This window comes from Myotis yumanensis, unplaced genomic scaffold (assembly GCF_028538775.1).
Source record: "Myotis yumanensis isolate MYYU_CA2020_CCGP unplaced genomic scaffold, mMyoYum1.0.hap1 SCAF_3, whole genome shotgun sequence".
Classification (NCBI taxonomy): domain Eukaryota; kingdom Metazoa; phylum Chordata; class Mammalia; order Chiroptera; family Vespertilionidae; genus Myotis; species Myotis yumanensis.
The window spans coordinates 122309177-122336324 of NW_027223754.1; the positions used below are offsets into that span (position 1 = coordinate 122309177).

At 47.0% G+C, this 27148-nt stretch overlaps 1 protein-coding gene and 1 pseudogene across 2 annotated transcripts in view; one reads left to right on the top strand and one right to left on the bottom strand.

Moving 5' to 3' along the window:
• TSPAN9 (tetraspanin 9) overlaps positions 1–27148 on the top strand; it is a 201637-nt gene that overhangs the window by 27951 nt on the left and 146538 nt on the right. The gene's annotated exons all lie outside the window — the stretch shown is intronic.
• On the bottom strand, positions 25380–26556 carry LOC139005271 (putative large ribosomal subunit protein eL32'; annotated as a pseudogene).

Here is a 27148-nt window from a genome sequence, read left to right on the forward strand (position 1 = left end):
CTTCGTTTCTCCAGGGCCTTTGTAAATGTGGCTTCCTCCTGCTCTTTTAGGTGTTAGAGTCAAGTCCATCAGCCAGGGAGCCTTTTCTGGCCCAGGTCAGTACCTTGTTCTGAGCTCACACAGGCTGTAGTTCTTTCCTTTATAACATTTCTCTGCATTGTAATTGGATCTCACCTGTATGGTTGTATCACTGGGATGTGAACTCCACAAGGAGACCCTGACTGTTATCACTCACCCCTTTCCTTCACCCATGGCTCTAGCATAGTGGTGGCGAACCTATGACACGCGTGTCAGAGGTGACACGCGAACTCATTGTTTTGGTTGGTTTTTCTTTGTTAAATGGCATTTAAATATATAAAATAAATATTAAAAATATAAATCTTTGTTTTACTATGGTTGCAAATATCAAGAAATTTCGATATGTGACACGGCACCAGAGTTAAGTTAGGGTTTTTCAAAATGCTGACACGCCGAGCTCAAAAGGTTCACCATCACTGCTCTAGCATCTAGCACAGGGGTTAGCACATTTTGCTTGGCAGGCTGGATTTGGCCTCTGGACTCCAGTTCACTGACCTGCGATGTTGAGCATTCTAAATTGTGGCCTAGAATAGGTTCTTGATAAATATTTGTTGACTGAGTGAGTGACATCTTGGGCAAGAGGTAGTGAGTTTGTGAGCTGCTGTCTTCCCTTGCTTGATTCATAATCTTTATCTCTTATCAGGTTCCCTGTAATCTGTTAAGATAGCCAACTGGTTCTTTTTTTTTTTTTTTTAATCCTCACCCAAGGATATTTTCCCATTGATTTCAGGAAGAGTGGAAGTGGGGAGGAAGGGGAAGAAGGAGAAGGAAAGGGAGAGGGAGAGGGAGAGGGAAAGAGAAACACTGATTGGTTGCCTCCTGCACATGCCACAACCAGGGCTGGGGATTGAACCTGCAACCCATGTATGTGCCCTTGACCGGGAATTGAACCTGTGACCCTTTGGGGTGTGGGTCGACGCTCTAACCAAAGGGAAACACTGGCCAGGGTAGTCAACTAGTTCTTTTTAAATTTTGTATTATTTTAAAAATATTTTTAATGATTTCAGAGAGGAAGGGAGAGGTAGAGAGATATAAAAACATCAACATTGAGAGAGAAACATTGATTGGCTGCCTCCTGCATGCCCTCCACAAGGGATTGGGCCTGCAACCCAGGCATGTGCCCTGACTGGGAATCAAACCATGACCTCCTGGTTCATAGGTCAATGCTCAAGTACTGAGCCACACCAGCTGGGCATCCACTATCCATTTTAGAACATTCATCACCCCTAAAAGAAAGCCTGTACCCCATAGCCATAATTGTCATCCCCCCAGTTTCTCCCTCATCCCTAGCACTAGACAACCATTAATCTATTTTGCACCTCTATAGATTTTCCTGTTTTGGACATCCAAAATAATAAAAGGGTAATATACAAATTGACCGAATGATGGAACAACTGGTTGCTATGATGCCCACTGACCACCAGGGGGAAGATGCTCAACGCAGGAGCTGTCCCCTGGTGGTCAGTGCACTCCCACAGGAAGAGCACTGCTCAGCCACAAGCAGGGCTGACAGCCGGTGAGTGCAGTGGTGGTTGTGGGGGCCTCTCCCGCCTCTGCGGCAGCACTAAGGATGTCCGACTGGCGGCTGGGGAGCGTGCCTAAGCCATCAGTCGGACATCCCCCAAGAGCTCCTGGACTGCTAAAGGGCGCAGGCCAGGCTGAGGACTCCCCCCCATGCCCCTCCCCCTCCAGTGTATGAATGTCGTGCACCAGGCCTCTAGTTTTTATATAAATGGAATCATACAATATGTGGTCTTTTGTTATTGGCTTCTTCCACGACCAAGGCATTTGCCACCGTGTGCAGTGCAGTGGGTCAGTATGCAGGCCCTGGGGCACAGCCCAGCTTCTTAGACCAGCTCTGTTGGTTCGCCTTGCAATATACTGATCCCTCTAAGCCTCAATTTCCTCATGGGTAAAAGGGCAGAGCCTGAGACAGGGAGCCTGCTCCCCCGTTCACATGACAACCCAGAAGTATTTGACAACAGCTACTCTTCGTCTTGTCTCTGCTTCTACCAGCTGTCTCCCAGATCACTTCATTTCTAGACCCCACCACCCTGTTGCTGCCTTTGGATGCACTCCAGCTTGTTTGTTGTTCCCTAGACTCGGCCTGGGCCTTCCCTGTCGGAGATGTACACAGAGTGCCAGAATGAGTGGTAAGCCTTTGAGGGTGACAAATTTTCACCTTTACCAGCAGGACGGTTTTATTGAAGAAGATGCTCAAGCAGGAAAGATATCTTCATTCTAACTTCGAAAAATCTGAAATTCCAGCTGCAGCATGTTCAGTCTCCCCTGCCAGCGTTCCAAGCTGATTCTAGGCAGGCAGCATAGACTGCCTTCATCGCCTGGCTCCCTGATGGGCCAATGGGTTTGCCATTGGAGTTTCCCCCACTGTCACCTCCTGTCCTGATGAGGCCAAGCAGTTGGTGTATCCTTTGGGTTCAGTTTTAGAAGCTGCAGGAGGGAGATGGTGACAGGAGGCCCTTTGGGAAAATAATTCAGCAAAAAGAGAACACAGGGAAGGGGAGGAATCAGAGCTTCATTTATCTGATTTTTGTATCCTAAGGCCTTTCTTCTGTTGGTGGGAGAAATCCAAATGTGTTAGCAATCCCTCTGCTGCTGCCTGTGGGGTAAAAGCCTTATAGTTTTATAATCAGGAACAGTCTAGAAACTCACAATAGGCCCAGCTCTGCCCCAAGGCAAGAGCAGTGCTGGAGCCTGTGTTGGGTATTTCCCACTTGCTCAGCTTGATTCTGTGAAAGCCCATGCCTGATTTCTTTCTGTGTTCCAGGCTGATTTACATAACTTTATTCTTCTGTGGTTAGTTACTCACTCAGAAATCCCCCTGTCCATCTGTTCTGGGTTCTGAGTCAATGGGAGTAGAATATCCTGGTAGAATTCTGGCTCCTGCCTTCTCTTGTGTCTTGTCCCAGCCTGGAGAAGGAACATAGGAGGTCAAGGGCAGAACATTTGTGGAGCCCATCATGAAGATCTGAGTCCTTGGCTCTTGCAGTTGGAGGAAACACTTTGGGAGGCAGTTGCTACAGGTACTGGAACCTCAGGGCTTGAGAGTTTGCCTGCCTGCCTGTTAACTAATGGCTTGGGAGGTGAAGGGGATGGACCTGGGAGTGGAGGAGCTTGTGTGGTGAGAGGTAGCCCAGGAAATGATTAAGGCCACATGTCCTGGTTCAGATCCTGGCAGTCACTCCCTAGTCACATGACCTTGGGCAAGTTCTTAAAGACCCCTTTCTCCTCTGTAAAATGGGGATAAAAAGCACCTATTTCACAAGGTTACCGTGAATATTAAGTGAGTTGACATATGTAAAGCATCTAGAACCTGCCTAATACAGTGGGGCCTTGACTTACGAGTTTAATGTTTAATTCGTTCCGAGACCGAGCTCGTTAAGGAGCTCGTTAACTCAAATTACTCTACCAACTCAATGCAAAAAATCGGCTGAGAGACAGCTGGTATCTCAAAAGTCTCTTAGTCGGGACAATGGTAAGTCAAGGCCCCACTGTATGTAGAAAACACTATGTAGCAGGTGGGGGTGGTGATGAGGATGATGAAGATGGTTAACCTATCTCTCCTATTAAATTACCTGATTCCCTACATCTAAAAAAATGATTTAAAAAAAATCCTCACTCAAGGATATGCTTACTGATTTTAGAGAGGAAGCGGGGGCGGGAGAGAGAGAGAGAGAGAGAGAGAGAGAGAAAGAGAGAGAGAGAGAGGAACATTGATTACATTGATTGGTTGCCTCCTAAATGCATCCCAACCGGGAACCGAACTCACAAGCTAGGTATGTGCTCTGACTGGGAATCGAACTTGCAGCTTTTTGATGTACGGGATGATGCCTAAGCAACTGAACTACCCAGCCAGGACTTAAAAAAAATTTTTTTTTGTTTTTAATCCTCACTGGAGGATATGTTTTTATTGATTTTATTTTTTTTAATGATTTTATTGATTTTAGAGAGAGAAAGGGAGAGGAAGACAGAGAGAAACATCTGTGAGAGAGAAACATCTATCAGCTACCTCTGACACACTTCCTACTTGGGATCAAACCTGCAACCTGGGCATGTGCTCTGATTGGGAGTTGAACCTGTGACCTTTTAGTGTACAGGATGCTGCTCAATCAACAGAGTCACACTGGCCAGGGCACTTTTTTTTTTTTTTTTTTCTTAATGGAACAGGGCACACAGTCTATATTTATTGACAAGTATTTTAAAAATTTCTCAGCTCAACCCCCTGCGTTTGCTCTTAGAACCCGTAAGCCTCTGTCTACCACTCCTGTCCAACATAGCTTCACTACTCCCAGCCATTGAGTTGAGAACCAGCCTTGGGCTGTCAGGTAGCAGCAGACAATCTAATTTCCTTGCCTTAGCTTCCTCATTTGTAACCTGTGGGAAAACATTTACCCTCTACTTTCTTTCTTTCTCCCAGCACCCTCCAGAAATGTGAATCATGTCAGGTGACATCTATTAAGCATGGCAAGTTGGGTACAAAGGCAGAACTGTGGTGGATGGTATGGGAGAGCTTGGGGCACGGGGCAGAGGTATTGGACTGGCCATCAGAAACCTCTGTGGTTTGGAGTGGGATAAAATGGAGCTGCACACCCTCCTTAGGGTGCTGTGAGCAGTTCCATGCTGATCAGACGCATGCCCCTCAGGTTATATCACCCACAGGGGAGGAGGTGGGATGTGGTTTAGAAAGTCAGTCACACACGAACTTTCTCCAGGCTCATTCTCTGACCCCAGATGGACAAGCAGCTATGCTTTTTGCTCTCAGGATACTTACAAAGGGTCAAGAGATGGTGGAATATCAGGAAGAAAGTCTCAATGACATGAATAACCATTGCTCAATGCTTTTCTTTATGCATCTATTTTATAAAATGAGGAAAACAAAAGGGCTCATTACTGCTCTCCCCCCCTCCCACCAAGTTATGTAGTGGGATGTGCCAGAGAAGGGATTTAAACTCACATCTGGGGGTTCCAAAGTCTGTGTTCTTTCCAGGTAGGAAAACCTGATTCTGGACCCCGCAAAGACTTGTAGTTCCCAGGTCTCTCTTCTGCCCTTATGGAGTATTGTGAAAGCCTTTCTCTCAGCCACGTGATGTTTGTGTGTTCTTTTTTCTGCTCAAAGTCTCAGCCCTTCCCCCTTCATTTCGGCTGGCCAGCCTAGGTCCTGCAGGGATGTGGGTTTAACCTGTGAACCTCCCTGAGGTGAACACATCCCATCCACTTCTTTGGTGGCCAGAAACTTCCATGTCTTTCTTCCCTCCCTTTAGTTTACCTCCTGTGATTTGGGAGGAGAGTGAGCTCTTATCAGGTGAGAGAAACCTATACTAAAAGGTGTGAATGACTTTGGCCCTTTGTTCGAAGTGTGGATTTTCTAAGACCCCCTTGGGGAGGTGAGATATTGTGACAGTGTTGATATGGCTCTGGTGGTATTCCTAGGTGAAAAGATGGAATGCAGTGACTGAGGCTTTGTCCTGTCTCTGAAAGTGCACTGGCCAGGCTGTGGGGGCCCTACAGTCTGGTGTCAGTGCACTGACAGGCTGATTGACCTTGGGCCCATCACTCCCTGTTCTGGACCTCCCTGCCTCTCTGTAACATGAGGGGTTTGTACCAGATGGTCCCTCAAGTCCCTTCAGCCTACAAAGTTCTACAACTTAAGATGACTCCATTAGGAAATACAGAACCCAAGCTCTCTTTCCCCTGTTGCCGTTTTAAAGCTAAGGTTTACTTTTCAGCTCATGTTAATTAGAAAGTTTTAGTGCATGCTTTGGAAGGAGCTGGGAGAAGTTCCAGGGCTCCTGAGACATCAAGGGTGGAAAGTTTCACAGCAAGGACAAGTTCAAACAGGATACCCCTAGGGTCTGGGGACAGGATACAACCTTGGCTGCTCATTTACCTAAGGGAACACAGCTCAGTGCTTTGGGACCTGCCCCAGGCTGCCTAATTAGCACCTTTGTGTGGCAGAAACCCAGCAGGCCAGCTGGTCCAGAGCCCCCTTAGCTTAGGGACCCTTGTGTACCAGCAGCCACAACCTTCCTTCCCAGCCCACTCTCCCACCTCCCTTGCCTTTCAGTTATCCCCTCTCCTCCAGCTGCACCAGCCCACACTGGCCCCAAGTATACTTCCCAGCCTTCTGGCCACCTTCTTTCACTCAGGCCTGCTCTGTCCCATCCTCATCCTCTCTACCTGTTGATGTCACCCCCCATCCTTTTGTGCCTAGTCTTCCCTTACCACCCAGACTAGGCTGGGGTAGGTGATAGGTAAGGGAGCTGAGCTTGGCACAGGGCCCGGTCCATGGAACATAATGTAAACTGGACTATAGGGCAGTGGGGGGAGGAGGAGCACATCCACGGACCACTTCACATTGAGTAGTGCGCCTGGTCACCTGCCTGGTGTGAGGCTGAGTTTTGTGATGTAACAAAGGTGTGTACACCACACTTACCTTGGGGAGCTGCCCCTCACAGTTGATGAGCCCAGCACCAGTGAGGGACAATTGCAGGGCTGTCCGTGATAAACAGTCCATTAACAGGGAGAGTCTGGGATCTGGGTCCAGTCGGACTCTTGCCATTGGCTTATTTGCAGGTCATGGGTCAGTCCCAGGACCTCTCTGAAGTTTCCTCTTTAATAGAACGAGAAGGTTGGGTGGGTCTTCCCCAAGGCTCTTTCAGCTCTGCCTAGTTGACAGTTGCCATTTGTCAAATGCTTTCTAATGTCAGGCAGCGGGAAGCGCCTAACAGGCCTAATCTCATCGAATCCTCCCAACACCAGGCTCTTTTATTCGCCCTCATTTTATAGATGAGGAACCTAAGGTCCAGAGCTGAGGTTGCAGTCCAGTGGCCCTCGTTCAGATCCACTCCACAGATGTCTTTTGTTTGGGCCCGGTTGATGTTTTATCAGAATCAACATTTAAACACGGAAGAGATTTCATAAAAAGAGAGATTTCTGGCTTTTTATTGTTGTCAGACCTAATTACATTGACGTACTGCCCTGTGGCACCTATTGGCTGGATCTGAGTCTCAGCCACGGGGCCTGTGCTTCCCTGACCCCTCAGTCTTGGCACAATGTGGGAATGTGCCCGTATGCCCAGCTGGTATCACCTGATTTAAGGCTGTACTGTAACTCCCATCACGTAGGTCACACAGTACTCTGTTAGAGGCAGGAGTCAAACGCAGCTCTCTAGGACTTTAAACCATGACCACCCTGCTGCTTTTCTGAGTTGTTTCTAAATCCCAGCAGGGATTCTTGGGCCCTCTGTTGGAACATAGGAGATCTTCATCAGGTCTCTAGACGAGGAAGTTGGCAAGAATCCCTCTTTCAGAAAGGTTTAAGCATCTAGCCCTGTCCCATGGTGCTGTTGCAGTGAGGCGGCATCTACCTGCTCATCTTTTTAGTCCAGGGAAAATCCATCTCCTTGTCATATGGTATGTCCTTTTCAAATTAATTTGGTGTAATTTTTTTTTTCTACTGCCAGGTTTCTTGCACCCTGGCTTCTATTTACTGGAGTGTTGAAACCAGGAGATCTCACCTCTTCTCCCCTAGGAGAATTGCCAAAATGCTACACAAAGAGCTAGTATTTTGCCCCAGGCAAATGGAGGCAGGAAATAGAGATGTCTGTTCAGACTGTAGATGCCTCCGGGGTTGGTCAGGGGTCCCTGAGGGCCAGGCAGGCAGGATGCTGGACCTCCCATACAGGGTGGAGCCCCCGAGGGGAGCTCTGGTGGAGGTGGAGGTTTCCTGCACTTGGTGTTGGTCTCTCCAGCTGTTTCCTCCTGATAGTGCTGTTGGACAATGCCACGGTGACTCAACTCCCAGCATCGTGGATGAACAATAGTAGATTTGTCCAGGGTCAGCTAGGGAACTGCGGTTTTACCAGTCACCTGCTTCCAGGCTCCCAGTTGGGAGGAGCCAGTGGCACCTTGAATGGTTTCCCTGCTTGGTCTTAGTGCCCTGGTTGGGTTGATTTCAGGCTGCTGCTTTTTGGTTTCCCTAAGCATGTTCTCAATCCTTTGTTCACAGCTGATCCAGAGCTTTTGTGGCTCCATGCTGACCAGCTGCCCGCCTGCCATCCAAGTCAAGCTTTGCCAGACCTCCCTTACCCTTGGTTTGAGGTTCAGTGGTTTGGTGCAGTCCGTGAAGGCTCTGAGTCTCTGCCCAGGCATTCAGGACCTGGATGAGCTTCAGATGAGCAAGGCAGCTGTGTGATTCTTTAATCTCCTCCAGTGGGTAGAGGATTAAGCAATTTTTTGGTGGGTTTGTTATTATGTATTATGTGTTTTTTTCTGTGAGTTATCTAACTGTGTCCTTCCAGTAACTCTCTCAGGGAGGTATCATCACCCCTCTTTTACAGATGAGGCGTCGTAGGGACTTTGGGTAAAGAGCTTGCCCAAGATGTCAGATCCTTCTCACTTTGAAGTGCTGTGACATATGACTTCCTAGGCAGGGACCTGGGTGTGTGAAAGATTTTAAAAAACAGTGTGAACCAATGACAGAAGATGAGTATTGGATGTGTTTGAAGGCAGCCATGTAAAGGTGAATGGGGCCTGGAGTTTACAGCAGAGTGGGGGAAACACTCCTGTTCTCGGCTAAGTCTGATGCAAAACAGTGTGATTGGTGCTAACAGGGGGGCTGCTGGAGGGATTTGGAACTACACTTTCATCTGGTATATGACCAATTGGCTGAAGAGACACTTTAAAACAGAAGTACATAACCCATGGACACAGGCAATAGGGTGGTGAAGGCCTGGGGTGCGGGGGGCGGGGGAGGGTTGGTGGTAGAGGTGGGTTAGAAGAAGTCAGTGGGGGGGAAAAGGGGATATATGTAATACTTTCAACAACAAAGAAAAAAAAAACACCCCCCAAAACAGAAGTGGTGAATTCCTGTCAGCATGATTGAAACTGGTCCATGTAGAAAATGCCGAGATACAGTGCTGTTTTTGTCTAGAGTTGCAAAATTGCAACATTGCTTAGAATTATTATTATTATTTTAGTCTTCACTCAAGGATATGTTTTTATTGAGTTTAAGATAGACAGATAGGCCGAAACCGGTTTGGCTCAGTGGATAGAGCGTCGGCCTGCGGACTGAAAGGTCCCGGGTTCGATTCCGGTCAAGGGCATGTACGTTGGTTGTGGGCACACTCCCAGTAGGAGATGTGCAGGAGGCACTGGTCGATGTTTCTCTCTCATCGATGTTTCTAACTCTCTATCCCTCTCCCTTCCTCTCTGTAAAAAATCAATAAAATATATATATATATATAAAAAAAAAAGACGAGGTGTGTCCTTTAAAAAAAAAAAAAAGATAGACAGATAGATAGATAGATAGATAGATCATTTGGTTGCCTCCTGTGCACTCCCGACTGGGGATCCAATCCACAACCTAGGTATGTGCCCTGAGCAGGAATCAAACCTGTGACCTTTCGGAATCAAACCTGTGACCTTTCGGTGCATGGGACAATGCTCCAACCAACTGAACCACCAGGCCAGGGCTGATTTTTGTTCTTTTTTATGTTCTTCTGTAATGTCTAAGATTTCTTTAGTGAACAGTAACAACAACAACAGCATCTTGGTGTTCCCCAGGACCTCGCCCTGTAAAGTGAGGTCTCTAGTGCTTTCCAAAGCATGGCATTAACTGTGTGTGAGGAGGTGCCTTCTCTTCCTTTCCTTCTCTGTCATACTCTACCTCCTCCAGTCCTCTCCCTTAATTGGCTGTAGATTTATAACTGAAGAATGATTTTTAAAAATATGTATATATTTATTGGTTGTTTTTGAATACTGTGACAAGAGAGATGTTTCATATTTCTTACTCTAAAAAAAACCCCTAATTTAAGTTCCTTCCCACCTATGTGATCCCAATTGATTTTTTCTTTTTAGTTCAGATGGTCTTTTTCAGAAGAATTTTCTGCTCCTGCCTTAAATGGCCTCTGAAAGCCCAATTTAAAATGATACCTTGCTGGCCTATTAGGAATAGCAGTCCTGCCTGGTTTCACAAGAGGAGTGGTAAAGAGGGAAGCTTGCTGTTTTAACAAAGTTTTCTGGCTGACGCTAAGCTTGAAACTGACCCCCAAGTGAGCCCAGAGAACACTTGTGATCCTTACTCAAGAACAGCCTCTTTGAGGTGAAGGGATTGAGAAGTACTAATTGATAGTTACAAAATAGTCACGGGGATATAAAGTACAGCATAGGGAATAGAGTAAAAAAATATTGTGGTAACTATATATGGTGTCAGAAGGGTACTAGACCTTTTGGGGGGATCACTTTGTAAGTTATATAAATGTGTAACTGCTATCCTGTACACCTATTATAATATTGAATGTCAACTGTAATTGAAAAAAATTAGAAAAAAGAAAACATGCTCAATATAATAAATACATAGAAGTAAGGAGAACATAATAAAACTCTCTTATAATCACACCACTCTGAGAAAACCATAGTTGCCATTTGGGTATTTGAATATTCACATTTCTATCCAATTATATAATCACTAGAGGCCTGATGCATGAAATTCGTGCAAGAGTAGGCTTTCCTTCCCCCAGCTGCCGTCACCAGCTTCCCTCCCAGCCCCGGCTTCATCCGGAAGGTCGTCTGGAAGGATGTCCGGTCTAATTAGCACATTATGCTTTTATTATTATAGATATATTGACATTTTTACAAAAATAGTGTCTGTCATATGATATATTCCATTTATTTCTGTCATTTAACATTATTTATTGTAAACAACTCTGACATCAGTAAATATTTTTCTATAATTTTTTAAAAAAGAGCCTTTTTGTTTGTGTTTTGTGGATAGGGATCAGGAATTAGTATATCACTCGGCATTTAAGGCCCATAAACATGTTTGGATAAATACTGGCTTTTTGGGCAATATTCACTCCCAACAATGAGATTTCCTATGAGTTCATTGTATTCAAGAATCCAAAGAAAATGGTATCCTGTAGTGGTTAAGAAAAGAGGTTTTGGATCATAGAGATTCAGATCCTGGCTCACTAGCATAGTGACTGTGAGCACTTCTCTTAACTTCTTGGAGCCTCACTTTCCTCCCTCTGTAAAATGGGTGTAATGCTAAAACCTCATAGGGGTGTGATAAGGATTAAATAAGATGATGCTTATAAAGTATTTAATACAGGATCAATAAATATCTGACTAATATTAAAATGGTAATTTTGTTATTTTTGTAGAGGTTCCCCCATCCTGTTTGGCTCTCAACTTGTGTGGGTCAGGAACGTGGGTTCAGTGGCCCATTATCTTAAAGATCCAGAGCCCTGATCTCTTTCTTTCCCCCAGTTCCACCTTTAGGACCCCAGCACTCCTCCTTTGGACAGGCAAAACCGGAAGGGCTGATCTCCTTTACCTTCTTGAGTATTCTCACTTAATGGGGAATAAACTTTCAAAACATAGAAGGCCTGTTCTCAGATCATTTTCAAGGGGGCTTTAAATACAAAAGGATAAATCCCCCTGCCCCCAGAATTGCCTTCTTCCCCCTTGCACATCCCAACAAGGCTGCTTGGGTTACCACTCTCTGTTCCTCACTGGTTAGAGCAAAGACAAAAACTCCAAGGTTCAGTGGTTATCACCATCACCACCAGCACTTTTTTTTTCTTAATTTTTTTTTATTGTGGCAAAAATATATAACATTTATTATTTTAACCATTTTTAAGTGACCACGTTTAGTAGTGTATTAGTGTTCTCCAGAGAGACAGAACCCATAGGATACACACACACATATTTTATATCTATCTATATAAAACCCTAATATGCAAATCAACCGAATAGCAGAATGACCGGTCGCTATGATGTGCACTGTCCTCCAGGGGGCAGACGCTCAACACAGGAACTGCCCCCAGCCTGCAGGCCCTGACTAGCAGCAGCGGCAGCAGGGGGGATGGAGCTGGCAAGTGGGCGGCACCAGGCCAGCCAAGGCGGGTGCAAATGGGGAACCCCGATCACCCTGTGGGTCGCCCCACAGATTGGCCCTGATGGCCGGCCAGGCCTAGGGGCCCTACCTGTGTATGAATTTCATGCACTGAGCCTCTAGTATAGTATAAATTGAATTGGCTCACGTGATTATGAAGGCTGAGAAGTCCTACTGTCTGCCATCTGCAAGCTGGAGACCCAGGTGGTGTACTCTGAGCCCAGTCCAAAGGCCTGAAGACCAGGGGAGCTGATGGTGTAAATCCTAGTATGAGGGTAGGAGAAGATGAGGTCGGGTGTCTCAGCTCAAGCAGTGAGGCAGGAAAAAGGCAAATATCTACTTTCTCCACTTTTTATTCTGTTCAGGCCCTCAACTGATTAGATCAGGGGTGGGGACCCTTTTGTCTGCCAAGGGCTATTTAGATATTTATAACATTATTCGAGGTCCATACAAAATTATCAAATTAAAAATTAGCCTGCTATATTTGGTCAAGCATTTAATTAACTCACCCCTAATGCCTAGGCAGGGCCAGACCAAATGATTTCTTGGGCCTTATATGGCCTGCAGGCTGGATGTTCCCTAACCTGGATTAGATGATGCCAAGCTACATCGAGTACACCAATTCAAAAGCTGATCTTGTCCAGAAAAACCTCTCACAGACACACCCAGAAATAATGTTTAATCTGGGCACACCATGGCTAGTCCAGTTACACATAAAATTTAGCCTCACAAGTGGCATGAAGTGCATTCACATTATTGTCTAACCATCACTACCATCCATCTCCAGAATTTTTATAATTTCAGTCTGAACTTCCTGAACCCATTAAATATGAACTCCCCATTCTCTCCCCAACCCTCTGCCCCTGGCAACTACCACTCTACTTTCTGTCTCTATGAATTTGACTATTCTAGGACCTCCTGTAAGTGCAGTCATACAGTATTTGTCCTTTTATTACAGGCTTATTTCACTTAGCATAATGTTCTCAAGGTTCACCCATGTTGTAGCATGTATCCGAATTTCATTCTTTTTTAGGCTGAATAATAAATTTCATTGTATGTATAGATCATATTTTGTTTATCCATTTATCTGTTTATGGATTCTTGGGTTGTTTCCACCTTTTGGCTATTGTGTATTATCATATTTTAAAATTAAATTCCCACCATCCTCTTTTTGAGTCATTGCATTGATTCTACAGCACATGTGTATTAATGTGCCTGCGTGTGCGCATGCACACACATGACTTTGTGTAATTGAAGTGATGAATGCACACCTTTAGTAATAATACATGTATAGGTATATTTTCCTGTGCATTGGATCCATTTATCCATTTCCCTAATCAGGCTGTAAATGCTCTGAGGCCAGGAACTATGCTTAATAATTACTTTTACTAGCTCTTGAGAGTCCGTTTTAGGAAGTGGTAAAAGATCTTGGTTAAGACTGTGGGTTCTGAGGTCAGACCACATGGGTTTATATCCCACTTCTACCACATACTGGTTTGTCATTGCAGAAGTCACTTACCTCTTCAGCACGGTTTGTCCGCATTTGAACAGTGGTGATGATGGTAATAACCAACTGCATAGGTCCATTACAGAAATGAAAAGAGATAATCCATATGTAGGGTTTAGCAGTGTCTGATACACCATAACCCCTTAACTGTTGGCCTAAGAAAAAGTTGAGATCTTAATATCCCTTTCAGAATTTGCGTCTTTTGTCCTCATAGTTTCTTTGTGAGGTGGCTGAAGAGGAAGATGAATGGATCTCCTGTGGATCTGAGTCCCAGAGTTATGGGGAAAGCCATGCGGAACCAGGCAGAGTTAGAGCCCTGCTTACTGCTACGCTCTACTTTCCCCCATTGCTCTTAGTCTCTGCTTTTCCCCATTGCCCTCTGCCCCTGTTCAGGCAGTTTGGACTCTGAGTACCCGGCCCTGGGTTTTCTTTGATGCCTTCCGCGAGTCCTCCTGCCTGCATGGGCTGCTGATTAGTGGCAGCGAGGGGAGCCTTAAGCACCACACTGAAGGACTCCTTTAAGAGCGTGCTGTTGGGATGCCCAGTGGGTCACTTCCCAGCTGCTTGGCTGCCTGTGCCTGTGGCCAGTCCTGCCCCACCAGCTGAGTGAGCTGGTGAAAACAGAAGTTTTTCTTTTTTTTCCTACTTAACAAAAATTTCCCAAATACTTGCTGGATCCTCTCACAATTTCTTCTTAGCATCAGCTTCTAGCTTTCTGGCCATAGTCAGGTGAGGAGAAGGTTCTGCCACGTGAGAGACTTCTGCTTGAAGCAGAAGGTGGAGCTGGGCAGGTAAGTCCAAAGGCAGTCACCCCTCAAGTCAGGCGAGAGGGCTTCTCGAGAGTGGCACTCAGGACTGGCCTGTGGCACGGTGGCCACATGGCACTCACTGCCTACCTGACCTTGAGCAAGCTGCTCTGCTTTTCAGCCTCTGTCCTCATCAGTGAGATGAGATAATAATAGCGTCTGCCCACGGAGATGTGAGGACTCAGTGAGATAATCCCTGGAAAATGCTTAGCATAGTGTCTGGCACACATGGGGATGCGCTAAAAACATAAGTTACTTCTATTTTTATTGGCAAACTTTGTTTTTGCTATTCCCAGCCATCCGCTTCTCTACACCTTTTCTCTTTTTTGGCAACCCTGAGTCCTCTAGGATCCCAGTGTCCTTGAATGGTTCCTTCTCTCTGGTGGTGAAACCCACTCTTGGGAACAGGCCTCATATTGTAGCCACATTAGATTTTAAGGGTAGGAACTTCAAGGTCATCTGGACCAGTCCCCATCTGATACCCGTCCTTGCTGAGTGGGGCCTTTGCTTTTCTTTTACCTTCTCACCTCCTTTGACAGGGAGCTCTCCACCTGCTATATAGTTTACTCTGTCTTTGTGATGCTTTTCACTTTGGGGGGAAAAAAGGAACTGAACATTTATGGAGCCCTTTATTTGTCAGGGCCCCCTAGGCACATTCATGATCTCATTTCATTGCCCCGCCAGGCCTTGGATCCTGTTAATGGTGTTATTCCAATTTGCACAGATGAGAAAACAGGCACAACAAGGCTGGGTAAATCCCTGAAGGTCACATGGGAGAAGGTGATAGTGGGACTTGATTAAGCGTGGACTGTGTGAAGCTATAGCCGTGTTCTCCGCATGGATGCTGGTATATAGTGTAGAGGCCAATAGCACAGGCGCCCAGCTCCTCCACTTGCTGTGTGACTGTGGGCCAGTTCCCTACCTTCTCTAAGCCTCTGTTTATTCTGAAAATGGAAATAATAGTAACATCTTATGCTGATCAAGCCGTTGGCACAGCGCCTGGCACGTGGTGATGTGCAGGGAATGTTAGCCCTCATGCGCACTGTACTGTCAGAGTTTGACCTCTGGAGGCTCCTTCTGTCCTCTGACCACTTCCGGATAGGCCCTTGGGCATTGACATCAGGTATCATGTCCCTCTCAAAGCCCTCTCCATTTTTTACAAAGTTATTTTTTTATTGTGGTAAATACATAAATAACATAAAATTAACCATTTTAAAGTACAATTCATTGGCATTAAGTCCATTCACTGTGTTGTAAAACCAGCCCTGCTCCTTAGTTCCCTAACTTTTTCATTGCCCCAAACAGAAAGCTGCACCCTTCGACATCTCCCCCTACCCCCATACACCTCAGCCCCTGGCAACCACTGATCTGATGTCTGTGGATTTGCCTGTTCTGGACATTTTGTATAAATAAAATCATTCAAATATGTGACCTTTTGTCCCTGGCATAGTTCAGTACTTAGCATAATATTTTCTCAAGATTCATTCATGTGTAGCATGTATCAGTACTTCATTTCTTCTATGGCTTAAATACTATTCCACGGCAGTATTTAGCATATTTTGCTTATACATTCATCTGTTGATGGACATTTGGGTTGTTTCCATCTTTTGATTATTGCGAATAGACCTGTTATGAACATTCATGCACAAGTTTTTGTTTGGACACCTGTTTTCATTCTTTTGGGTATATACCTGGATCATATGGTAATTTTATGTTTAACATTTTGAGGAACTGTCAAACTATTTCCACAGTGGCTACACCATTTTACATTCCCACCAGCAATATATGAAGGTTCCGATTTCTTTCTGTCCTTGCCAACACTTGTTATTTTCCATTTAAAAAGAATTAAAAACAATTATGACCAGCCTGGTGGGAGTGAAGTGGTATTTCATTGTGGTTTTGATTTGCACTTTCCTGATGACAATGGCATTGAGCATTCTCCTTCAGTTTTAACATTCCGACGTTCTCTTGACCCAGTTTCTCAGGTCTTCCATTATTTATTCATGCCTTTCAGAACGTGGCCCCATTTGTGTAGATCCTGTTAAAAACGCCCAGGTCCAGTGCAGGCCTCCAGCTAGTTTGGGACCAGCCTGGCGTGGGAGACTCCCTCTTCTCAAGTTCCTGATATGCTGCTTTCCTGTATCCAGTCTCGTCTTGGTAGCATCATCCTTCCCTCTAGCTAGTGGAGCTCTGCAGGTTCTGCTTTTAATTCCTAGTGGTCACAGATGATTCAGCCTTGTCCTGTCCACTTCTGGTTAGCCAGCTGTCTCTTTCCCCTACATCAGGGTATGGACAGATGCCTCCCTGGAGCCTGGCACAGAACTCTTCCTCCCCTTTGGGCAGTTATTAATCCACCAGGTTATTGCTGCCTCCAGCCTGAATGTCCCCACCGTCTCCACAGGATTATTCTGAGAGCTTTGCTTCCCAGAGACCAGTAACCTTGTTCCTTCTGTGAGTGATTGGAAGGCACTGTTTTTCATCTCTTGGGTGGGTTTACGGTTTCAGGCCTATTTCTGACCAGGAATCAAAGACTGCCCCTCAGTGGAGGAATCTCAGGCATGAACGAGCAGATGGATGAGGTATTTTGGGGGGCAGAGATTTTTGTCTCTGTGCTCCAGAAACCACTCCACCATCTGCCTCGGTGCTAGAGACCCCACCCATCCTGGAAAAGACATGGGCTCTCTTCCTGCTCTCTGGCCTGTCCTCTGAGACCTGCCTGCCTCCCCAGGCACTTTCCTTACCCGGATAGGGTTTGGCATAAAGTGCTTACTTCAAAATAATGCTCAATTACATGAAAATATGGTTGCTGCAAAAAATAAACATAAAAAAATCATAAAAGTAATAGAATAAAATGTGAGAGAGCCCATTTTCATACCTGTCCCTCAACCCCCATGTCCTTCCTAGGGGAAATCACAGGTGAAACTTGGCCTGGATTCTGGATTCTTCCAGGCCTTTTATTCCAATGTTTTAATTCCCCCATCCCCCCATTGACTCTCATCTAAGAGAAGCTCCAAATGAAATAACATCATCAGACAACTCAAACAAAATGAGTTCAGATATGCCCTAGAACAGCCGTGGGCAAACTACGGCCCTCGGGCCGGATCCGGCCCATTTGAAATGAATAAAACTAAGAAAAAAAAAAAAAAAAAAGACCGTACCCTTTTATGTAATGATGTTTACTTTGAATTTATATTAGTTCACACAAACACTCCATCCATGCTTTTGTTCCGGCCCTCCGGTCCAGTTTAAGAACCCATTGTGGCCCTCGAGTCAAAAAGTTTGCCCACCCCTGCCCTAGAATGATGCTTCTTGAAAGCTGGACAGCATTTGGTTTTTTTCTCCTTAGCTGGCTTTAACTAACTCTGTTGTGTGGAGGTGAATGAGGGGTAACTGGGAAGGAAAACCCGCAGAGGAGGGTGGAGGATCTCAGGGGTAGAGGATCTCAAGAATCAGATACCAAGAAAATGGATGGTAAAGAGCAGGAGAGGGAACGGCCATTGTGATCATCCGCCACCACTCAAGTGTACGAGCTAGACAGCGGCCTGGTTTCCATTCCAGCTCAACACTTACTGGCTGTGTCACTTTGGGCAAATGCAGTTTACTGAACCTCCCTGGGTCTTTGTTTCTTCTAGAATGAAGAGTCAACACCTCGGGTGGTTGTGAGGCATTATAGGAAACAGTGCCTGAGAAGGTTTGGTGAAAGGGTTAGGCTCTCTGTCCTCACTGTCAGGTGAAGGGTTAGTGCTTTCCTTCCTTTGCCAGTGTCAGCTCAGCGTCAGCCTTGGCCTTCCTCTTCAACCTATCTTCGTGAGGCTGGAGCAGAGCTAAGGTAGTGGCAGTGCTAAAAATAGCAGCCTCACCACCAGCACAGGGGTGTTCAATGCATTTTTACTGTATGAATGGGTGATGGGTTGAGGCTTCCTCCTTCTCAAGATGAGAGTATAGTGGGAACAGTTACACAATTAGCTGTTATTGGTCATTGACACATTAGTATGAATTAGTGTCATAGATAATTTTACCTGAAAGGGTTCCAAGAAATGATCCTTTGTTCTACAAAAGGGGAAGTTGTAAGGCTCTAGGAAGGAAGAAACTTGCTGAGTGTCATGTAGCCAGTTAGTGGCCAGTTGAGGCTGGGGCCCAGGTCTCCTGATTTTTATTGTGCCCTGTGCTTTCTGCTAGCTTCTGCCTCACATAGCTGGTCTCTCACCCACAATCCAGGTGTGCCGGGCTGACTGATGGTCATTGAGACCTGCTGGTGGCCTTCTGGCCTGTTGCCTGCTCTTATTTGTCATGGCCACTAGATGGCAGCAGGAAACATAAATTTCTCTCCCATGTTGATTTTATTCAGGTCAAGACCTTTGCTCTAGACTAGGTGAATCAGCCATCATTTCTTGGGTGGCACAGGGATTCTCAAATTCCACACATCACTGGTTCCAGGATGGGTCTGTGGAAAGGCTGGGATGAAGCCAAGGCAGCCTAACATCCACTGTCTCACAACATTCGTGAAAAGTGGCTGTCTCAGCTCCAACAGTCCCCAGGAGGTGCCTTCTCCAGAGTCCTCTATGTGCCTAGACTCTTTTAGCAGAGCTCCCGCTATTGGGAAAGTCTTATCCTTTGTCCCAGGCTGGGTTTTAGTGCCTTAAATGGACCAAAAGCTGAGACCCAGTGTCACTGAGGACAGTCCAGTTGCTCCCTGTGGAGTCCCCAGCTTGGCAGTCTGTGCACATACTGACGGTGCAGTGTTGGTGGTGGAAGGACAACGGCATGAGGCCAAGGACCTGCATAGTGATGTCTAATAGCAGACATCTACAAATACTCGCTCAAGCCAGGGATAGCGCTCATCCTCTCCCAACGTTAACTCTTTGACTCCTTACGCACAGCTGGTGGTGTGTGGGGACTCGGACCCAGGCAGGCTGCTCCAGAGCCTGGTTCCGACAGAACCCCCCACCCCTGAGCGCCATCATCCTTAAGCCCTTTGCTTATCACTAGATATGGTTCCTCCTATCTCCCACGGTTTCACGTGGTCTTCCCAATGGCCCTGTGTCAGGTACTGGGGTATTCTCTTTACAGATGAGGAAGTTGAGGCTCAGAGAAGGTAAGGATGTGTCCAACACTTCAAAGACAGGATGCTAACTCAGTCATTATTTTTGTTTTCACCCACACGCTGTGGCCTCTAATTTGTAGTGAAGCTGGTGTGTGTATAGGGGGATTAGTGGGAGTGGGAGAAGCACTCACCCCATCTCAAGGTCAGGGTGACTGTCAGGAAACCTATCCTGTTATTTTATAGTCACATCTAACACCGCTGTAAGGGGACAGTGTTTGCAGGTGCCCTGTGGGAAGCCTAGGCCCCTAGCCTGTAAGTGAACAGGGAGGGGGGTGGAGAGCAGATGAGATGGGAGGTGGCCACCTGGCCACCACCTCCTCCCTCCGAGCATCCCAGCATTGGGTCCTGAGTGGGAGGCAGGGTGGAGGGGAGGTTGGCCTGGGACAAGCCCCAGCTCACACTTGGCACTGTGGAGCTGCCAGTTGGTCTCAGCTGCCAGAACCTTCCATGGGCCGTCATGCCAGGAAGGCTTGGGCCAAGTGTTTGTGGGGGTTTTTGTTCTGGGAACCAACTTTCTGTTGACCTTTTGAGTTACAAGTGCTTCTCTGGGCTCCTCTGAAGCAAGGGGGCTCTTGCTGAGACCCCCTTTAAAGGTGAACCCTTCCTGGTGCAGCACCTTTTCAACTCAGGGCAGCAGTGGGGACAGCTCCGTGCTTCTCCTTGTCTTCTTTCCTCTCCAAGATGGGTCTCCTTGAGGTCCTGGTCCTCCACCTCCATTCGCACCCTCTCTGGGTGTGGGGCCCATTATGGCCATCAGCTTCGGCAGAACTGCAGCTGGTGACTGACAGGAGTGGATGGGAAGATGGGTGCTGGCCATGCCTATCTTTCCCTGGACCATCTGCCTCTGGTCACCCCAGGCCCCCCACCTCTCCTCATTGGAGGACCCATGTGTCTGCTTCTGAAGCCCAGTTTCTGTCCCAACTCCCTGCTCTCCCAGATCTCTACCTCCTGCATCCCACGGCACCCCTGGCTTCACATCCAGTGGGTTCTGCCAGTACACGCAGCCGCTTGGGCACCTGACATCCATACCCGCCTGTATTTGGGCCCCAGTGGAGCGTTGCCCCCTGGGTTGCCAATTCAAGGGCTTCTGCTTTCCAGCCAGACGCCCACAGGACTGTGTCTCAGGCTCTAACATCCTGCTTGGCTTGTTCTCTTCCCCCCACCCGCAGCTCCAGCTGTAGCCTCCCTGTTGTGCTCCTGGCAGTAGGCTTACTTGGGGGGTGGTGGGGGGGCTCCTTTCCCCTTGGCCTCTTCTCTCTATATTACGTCAGCTTCCAGCCCAATACCCCTGGGGTCTAGTAAGGGAGGGCGTTTTATTAATTTTTTTCCAGGGAAAATAATTTCACCTCTTGTCAGTGGATTTTTGCATTCAGTTCTTTAGGGGCTTGACTTCTTCCAGGCATTCTATCCCCGCCTCCTTGATGCTCAAGGGATGGGGCAGCTTTGTTTCCTTAAACTAGGGCCCTTGCTGGCCCTGGGGCTGGAGGACGGCAGTGTGGGGAGTGGGAGAACTCAGAGCTGACTCAGGGGTCTGAGGCTGGGCTTCTCTTTGCTGCTGTGTGACCTCAGGTTTGGCCCTTTCCCTCTCTGGACCTTGGCTTCCCCCTCACTTGCCTAGGATTACATTTGTTATTTGCAATGGTGAGAGGGCTCTGACAGTCTTGTTAGTTTCCCATTCTGCCCCACCTGTGGGCTGGCAGGTGTTGCTGGAGGCTGGGAAGCTGGCACACCTGTTTCGGACAGAGATGCTCATCAGTGCCGAGGAAGACCAGATTTCTGCTTGGGGTGGGGGTTGTGAAGTGCAGGGCCAAGCCAAGAAGGAAAACTAGTTTTGTCTCCCTGCTGGTTCTCATTTACTGCCTCCTGGAGTCATGACTATTAGAGGAAGGAGCCAGTCCAGGGGCGAATCGGTCAAGGGCAGAGGCCTGGTGTCCTGCTCTTGTGGACCTCTTCTCTCGCTCACCTTTTCCCAGTGTCTTCTGTGGCTTTCCTCCATCCACCTCCTTTCCTTTGCTTTCCTTTCCTCTATGCCTCTCACCATGCCTCCTCAGGCTGCTGACCCCCAGCCCTGCTCACGCCTCCCCTGCCTCTGGGAAGGTGGGAGCCCAGGGCCGCAGGCTGGGGGTGTCCTGGGGAAGGAACTTTTGGGCCTGTGCCCTACCCCCTTCCTGCACAAATGCCTTAGGCCCCAGCCCCCTCCCCAGGGCCCACATCTGGCCAGAGTGCTCAGTTTTCCTGGCTGTAAATTGCCTCCTGCTACCCCTTGGCATCTTCTCAGGTTTCGGCTTCATGAGCGTTTATTTCTCTTGGGGGATTCAGAGAGGGATGGCGGCCCAGTCCTTCCTTCGTCTGTCTGAGGCCGTAGAGAGAAGTCCCTGGACATGTTGTCAGTGACCCTTCTGTCCAAGTCTTGGGTGAGCTGTGGTTTTTAGCAGGTGGCTGAGCAGGAACCAGTTTTAATTAGATTTCTCCCTTTTCTGTTCACACTTTCCCTCTTCTTACCCATCAGAGGCCAGCCTGCCCCATGTGTCCCCTTACTATGCTGTGGGAGGGGCTTTCTACCCCAGCCTAACATTTGTGGGACAACTTGGAGACAACGGGACTCTCTTCAACCTGCTCTGCCTCACTCCCTCCTTGACACACCCCTTGACAGAGTTTTCGACCTCTAGGATCCATGGCACAAAACCTTCTTTAGGGTTTCCCTCTAGTCCCTCAGGGGCTCAGATTACTGCACCCCCTGTTCCCCAGAAGTATGGGAACAGTCGATTCTAGCTGGTCCCAAGGGATTTGCTCTGTACCTGTTTAGCTCTTGGTTATCCACATACCTGGGAAAGCCTTTTGTTTTGATCATGAAAGGGTATCTCAGGGCAACCCACTGAGACAGCCTGAGAAGGAAAATCATCAGGTGAGTGCTGCTTAAGGTGTGTCCTGTAGACCAGGGCTGATGGTGGTGAGGTAAGTGCAGAAATAGCAAGTAAGCATTTAGAAATGATTCTAGTGATGGACATGGCCATAACACTTCGGTGTTTCCTAGGGGAATCTTGAGGGAAGTCCTTGGAATCTGGTGGTTGGAACCAAGGAAACTCTTAGGGATTTTTCGTTGAAGCTGAAGGACTTCAAAAGGGTAAAGCCAGTTTGGTTGTTGTTAAAATCTCCAGGAGATTTGCACATATTGTGAAATGTGTCATGGTCCACGATGGACTAGAAATAAAACGCCTGGCACTTGCCACTGACTAGTTGAGCAGTACTGCCCATGGCACCTAAACCTACTATAGAGTGAGTCCCTAAAAAGAAACTGAGAGGGTTTCTTAGGAGAAACTGATTTGGAATGGGAAGTTGAGGAGAATTTGGGAGTTTGATGATGAAGGGTTGAGGAAAGTGCAGGATTTCTTGGGGGAATTTGAACGAGGAAGGTTTGTAGTTTGGCACGAGAAGGGAAAAGGTAGTTGGAGTTTGTGTTGGGGGGATGTTGGATATTTGGGGGTTCGATGTATACTCCTTTGAGGTTCCATGGGTGATGATGTTTCCAAGGAATATTGGGTTCTTGGGAAAGAACAGAGGGAAGAATGGGTTCAGTAGTATAGACCAATGGAAATTGGGAGGTTTATAGAAGGCCAAAAAGAAGTTGGGGTTTTATTTGGGATATCGGAAGGAAATGTGGACATGCATTGGATAAGGACCAAGGGAATTTAGGGTTTATTAGAGAAGGCCAAAGGGAAGTATTGAGGTTTAGTGGGAAAGGGCCATGGAAGTATTGGGGTTCACAATAGAGGCCAAAAGAGAGGGATTCTGTGCAGGAGGCCAGAGAGGAGCCATGAGATTCCTGATGAGAACCAAGGGGCTTTGGGTCCTTGCCAAAGGGGAAGTTTGGGTTTTCTATTACACAAGGTGACCTAAGTTTCCAGTCTGTATCAGCTCTCAAATATCCTGTGTCATGAGAAAGTTTTTTAAAAATCTTTCAACCTACCCCCTGAAAACTTGCTCCTTGATGCCAAAACCTTCTTTCTCCCAGCATCCCCAGCTCTTTCAACCCAAGATCTCTGTGCCCATGCTGTGGGAGCACATGGGGTGTCTTGACTTACAGCCTGAAACCCAGCTCTTTCCACTCTGACTCAAATGGCTTTTCCAGTGCACTCCCTCGGTCCCCCATCATGGCGGTGACGGATGTCCTGCTGCCTCCGGAGCATGCTGTGGGTTCTGGTGTCTGCAGCTTTCCCTCTCCCCTTGCCCATCTCTGCTCCTTGGAGCCCCTCACACCCAGAGTGGCCTCTCTGTCCTCTGGTGCCTGTGGCGCTTCCTCTGGTTCTCTCATTTGGCCTCAGTTTGCATTATGGGTGGTGACAGCTGTCATATTTTGACCTGACTTTTTAGTGTGCACTTGTTTGTCCAACCACACCAGATACAGGGCCTGGTAGCTCTGGCCTTGTGTCTTAATTGCTTGGGAAACATAAAGCCCTTGATAGAAAGGGTTTTCTCTGCGTTGGAACTCCCATCTTTAGCACTCCCTCTCTTCCTTTCCCAGCCTGGCCCAGCCCTGCTCTGTGGACCTTTCAGGGACAGCCTCACATCAGATCAAGTCACCTCCTCTGAGTGGGCAGAACAGAGGGAAGAATGGGTTCAGTACCCCCAAATATCCAACATCACCCATGGCCCTTTCCTCTAGCTTGGACACAAGGACCCCACTGCACTTTGCTCAGCAGTGGACTTCTAAGAAGTCAGCCTCTTGGGAAAACTCATAGCTTCTCTTCTTGAGACCAGTAGGTGTCCTGATATTTTCCACCATTTCCGATGTGCACTTCCTACATCTGGCCCTTTCCATGTGGCCAACAGGCGAACTGCAAGATTAGGTGCCATAATATGCCAAGTGCTTACCATGGATCTGTGCTCATAGGAATCCTGTGTGATAGGGGATGTGTGATGAGGAACTTGCCCAACATTACACACATTTTAGAGGCTGAGAGTGGATAGCTTCTGGGTGGTCGCTGCTAGGTCTGGACACTCTGCTGGGGAGCCTGCTGCTTGCCACTCCCCTGCCCTGGCCTTTATTTTGGAGCACCTAGGGGCACCCCTGCCACCCACCAACACCACCCTCTCTTCCTGGCAGCTGAGTTTCCCCTTCCTCTGACTTTCTTGGAAACCGGATTTGGTTCAGGTTGGTCTCCTCACTGTGGACTGGCCCCTTCCCTGCTTCTGCCTTCTTCCCTTCCCTGAGAAGGGCTGAGACAGTTCCCAGGCTGGTCCTAGCTGTAGGAGAAGGGCTGTGGGATGAAAGGCGATATGTAAATGTAAGGCGATGATTATTTATTTGACAGGGACAGCTGCCTGTGGTAAAGAATGCAATCTCGTAATCCTTTTGTGAAAATTGGATCCGAGGCTCAGCATGCTGCCTGAAACAGCAAAAGGGCATTCCCCCCTTCCCTGCCCCCTCATCCCACCATGCTCTCTTACACACTTCTTGCCATTCTTCCATTCTTGCACTCAGTGTGCCCTGTAGCATGTACATGTGTGGTGTACACATGGCACACACCGTCTTTCTTTGCTTTTTTTGACTTCTCACATAACCATGGTACAACTGTCAAAACCAAGCAATTAACATTGGTGTAACGTTATTAACCCAATTGTAGGCTTTATTTGGATATTTCCACTAATGTCCTTTTTCTATGCCAATATCCTACATTGCATTTATCATGTCTCTTTAGGCTCCTCCAACCTGTGACAGTTCCTTAGTTTTTCCTTGTCTTTCATGATGTTGGCAGCATTAAAGAGTACCAATCAGTCACTTTGCAGAATGTCCCTCACTTTTGGTTTGGCCAATGTTTTCTCACGTTGAGAGTGAGGTTATGCATTTTTGGCAAGAATACCTTAGATGCAATGCTGCGTCCTTCTCAGTACCCCTTCTCTAATATGTCTTTTTTTGGGCAGAATGCTATGGTTTTATTAACACAAATACAATGTGTGCACAAGCTGTCTATTCATTTTCTTCACTGTGCAGCCTGGCATTGGGACTGGTGACTCTGATGGCCAGCTGGGCTGCTCTTTCCACAATGGTTTTGCGGGTCTTTGAGGAGACGTGCGTGATCTCAGCACAGTGAGATTTGTTGCACGTCAGCAGCACATCGGGCTCCTTGATGTGTGGACCAGGAACTTCTGAAAGCCACTGGACAGCATGTGCTTTGTTTTCTTGTTGCTTCTCTAACCAATGCTGGGCATCAAGACCTGGCCCTTGAATTTTCTGCACGTCATACTGTCACTGCCTCTGGGTTTCTGCCAGTTACACTTAATTTTTCACATATTGGTCTGACTGGTACTAAGGTGAACCTGTGCCCTTTAGACATGGTTTCATCTTTTTTTGAGCACTTCCTTACTTTTTGGCATCACAAGATACTCTAGACTTATGCTGCATTTTTTCTGTTATAGCCCTGGAATCCATCACTTCTCTAAGGAGCCCTGGGTCCATTGCTGGAGAATGGTGTTTAGAAACTAAGATCTAGGCACTGGGTGTGTTCATTGCTACGGGAGTGTCATTGCTTCAATGTCCTTGTAGAGAATACAGCTAGGAAATCTATGTATGACAACACATGTGCACACATATACCTTTGTTTATTTCTGTTTACCTGTATTTATTTACCTGTATTAAATTACCTGTATTACATGTAAATATATTTTTATTGGTTTCAGAGAGGAAGAGAGAGGGAGCTATAGAAACATCAATGAGGAGAGAGAATCATTGACTGGCTGCCTCCTGCAGGCCCCCTGCTGGGGATTGAGCCTGCAACCCGGGCATGTGCCCTTGATCGGAATTGAACCCGGGACCCTTCAGTCCACAGGCCAACACTCTATCCATTGAGCCAAATTACCTGTATTTATACTTAAAAAATTATGAGTTTGTACTGATTTTCATTTGCTTTTAATTTGGCAGTTTGAGGGTTAGAAGGAACCTGGGAAATCAAATCCAAATTCTCCCCTCACAGAGAACAGAGTCATTGAGAGGGCTCTCATTCTGGCTGAGGTTACCTGGCCAGTCAGAGGTGGATTTGGGTCTAGAACTTAAGACTTTTGATGTAATGGTCTGACTGATACCAGCTGAACTTTTTGGTCTTCTTTTTGATGATCTCAGGCTTCATAAGGGGTCTAAGGGTGACCATGTGGCCATGGTGCTGAGTAGGAGATGGCATTACCACCTCAGGGTAATGTCTTCCCACGGTGGTTGGCATCTCTGACTCTAAGGGCATCTTTTGGCAATAGGTGGACATACTGAGTTGAATAGTGTTTTCCTTCACTCCCAAAGTCACATCTGCCCAGAACCTGTGAATCTCCTTACTTGGAGATAGGGTCTTTGCAAATGTAATCAAATTAAAATGAGATCATATTGGATTAGGGCGTGCCCTAACCTGATGACTGATATCCTTACAAGAGGGAAATCTGGGCACAGAAACACATTAAGAAGAACACCCATGTGATGATGGAGACAGAGATTGGAGTGGTGCTGCTATAAACCAAGGAACATGAGGATTGCTAGCACCTACCAGAAGCGAGGAAGAGGCAAGGAAGGGTTCTCCCCTAGAGCCTTCGGAGGGACCATGGCCCTGCTAATGCCTTGCTAATGCCTTGATTTCAGACTTTAGCCTCCAGAATGTGAGACAATAAATTTCTGTTGTTTTAAGCCACCCATTTTGTGATACTTTGTTACAACAGCCCCAGGAAAGTAATGCAGTAGAGTTTCTAATGGGTGTTGCT